This window comes from Lathyrus oleraceus, chromosome 2 (assembly GCF_024323335.1).
Source record: "Lathyrus oleraceus cultivar Zhongwan6 chromosome 2, CAAS_Psat_ZW6_1.0, whole genome shotgun sequence".
NCBI lineage: Eukaryota > Viridiplantae > Streptophyta > Magnoliopsida > Fabales > Fabaceae > Lathyrus > Lathyrus oleraceus.
Window position 1 is genome coordinate 53,529,344 of NC_066580.1, and position 2,598 is coordinate 53,531,941.

Below are 2,598 nucleotides of genomic sequence, written 5' to 3' on the forward strand. Positions count from 1 at the left end.
TGTCAGAGATCTAGGTAAGGGGGTTGGTTATGAAATGGGAAGGTTTTACGCACCCAAAACATCCTTAGTACTCTAAGGGAACCTCTTTTTGCAAATGTGTGTTGTAGGTTGGTATTTGTGAAAATATGTGCAAAAGATTTGGGGGATGAGAATAGAATAGATTATATTTACAATTTTGTTGTTTGAATGGATGAACCCATTGCATACGTACCATCACAAAGGTAGGATCAAAACCTCGTAGTTCGGGGTAAAAATCTCAAAAGGTTGGTGAATTGATTTGATCAAAAGCCTTAAGGTCTTTTGTTATCAAAGGGAGAAAACTCAACCTAAACCAACAATCCACCATGTGAGGAATGCTTCAACATACTAGTGAGGGGTTAACCCTATAATAAGTATGGAAGACTTATAATCCAATCACTAAGGATAAGGTGAGGTTTACATCAACCACTATGATAACTCAAACCTATGGCTAATCTTTATGAAATTGTTTAACAAAGGTGGCCATTGGAACCACAAAAACAACTTGAAGTGAGTTATATTTACAAGTTAGGTTTACTTACAAAGTGAAGTCAAAGTTGGATTAAGATTTATTCACAATGAGTATTAATGAAAATATTTTGAAAAGTCAAAGGCATAAGGCCTAGGTTTCTAACTTGAAACAAAGTCAAAGTTTGCACAAAAAGAGTTTGTCTTGGGTTAGAGTGAGGAGAAGAAGAGAAGGGCTAGTCTTAAAGCATACAAGGGTAAGAGAAGAGATAAAACCCTTGGATTTCCTTTTCTTGAAATCATAGAGATGATTCAAGATACTCCTTTCCTTTGGTCTTAGCAAACACATCTAGCAACCAAACAATTTAGATTCAAGCTCCTAGGATCTCCATTTGGTTTGTCTCTCTTAACTTGGCTACTCATGACAATGGTCCTTCTTACTATATCGAGATGGAATCCCTATTACACAAGAACAAACATCAAAAAGTTCACAACACAATAAGAGGAATGGACAAAGAATGAGTTTGGGAAAGAAAGTCCTTTGAAGTCAACTTTGAAATTTAGCATTCTAAAGGCATGAGGCCTAGTTGCTCTTCAACAAATTTAGCATTCTAAAGGCATGAGGCCTAGTTGCTCTCGAACTCCTTTAAGCATGGGTAAGTCCTAATTCTAAGTCCTTTCTCCTTTTTGCATTGGGTTCACACAAACAAAGACAAAACAACCACAAGACAACAATACATTTATATACAATAATGAGCTCAAAATGAGCAAAAGGAAAATGACATAAACATAAAATATGTGCTCAAGTGAGCAAAATGGAAAGCAATATGAATAAATGAGCAAGAAAATAAATTGAATTAAAGTAAATTGCAAGAAATTAAATGCTCAAATTAAAGTTAGTAATTAGTATGGTTATGTTAGTTTGTCATAAGACAATTTAGCGCTATGTTAAGCAATTGTAAGTGGACTAATGTAGTAGTCACACCTATCTGAGGTCGGTCAATAAAACTATAGGCAAATAAAACAAGTTAAAGATCAAGACTAGTAAGCCAAGCTCCTACAACTTGCCATGCCAAATGAAAAGAGAAAGGCCTTGTATGGACTTTAGGTTTTTTGCTTGACCAAGAAGCAACCTATCTTAGACACAAAGCAACTCACTTGATCTTGGATCAAGTTGAGTTTGATTTGGATCAAAGAAGGTTAAACCTCTCATATGTCAAGACCAACCATAAGACATTAACTCATTGACCAAAAAATAAAAAGAAAGAGATGAAGATGAAATGAATGGAAAAAGAAATAAAGTGTCAAACACAATTGGTCAAAAGTGAATCAAATCATCATCAACCAATGCTAAACAGAAGAGAAATGAAGATTAGAAGTCAACAAGTCAAACATATTTTTTTGGTATTTTTTGAATTAAAAATAAATGCAAAATAAAATGGACAAAATATGGTCAAACCTTAAATTCAATTCAAATCAACTTCAACAAGTCCAATTAAATTCTCATAGGTTTAACATGGTCAAACAAGCTTTGACAAGTTTTTTCAATAATTATTGAAATCAGAAACTATTTTAAAACAATTAAAAACAATAGAAAATAACACAAATGAACTAAAATCTCAAATAAATCTCAAATCAATTAAGAAATTGATGAGACCATTTTTCATTGACTTATCATGATCCATATGTGTTAAGAAAATATTTTTGGATTTTTCAAATATCAAAAAGTAATTAAAATGAATTAAAAACTATCAAAAACCAAATAATTCACAAAAAATATTAAATGAAGTCACAAAAATAATTAAAAATCAAATTATGAAACTAGATTTTTCAAATTTTTTTTTGCCATTGGTCTCATATTTTTGTGACTTCAAATAAAATATTTATGAATTTTTGAAAATAAAAGGAATTAAATGGAATTAATCAGAAAATAAGAAAAAGAGAAAAAACTAGCGCGCTTGGGTCATTTCATTAAATGACGTGGCCATGATCTGAGGGTTCAGAGGCGCAGTCATACCATGTACTCAAGTCAAGCGCATCACACATTGAATTAAAATAAGTCAACCAAATGAAAGGCCTAGATTATAACATTTTACCAAGATCCAATGGCCT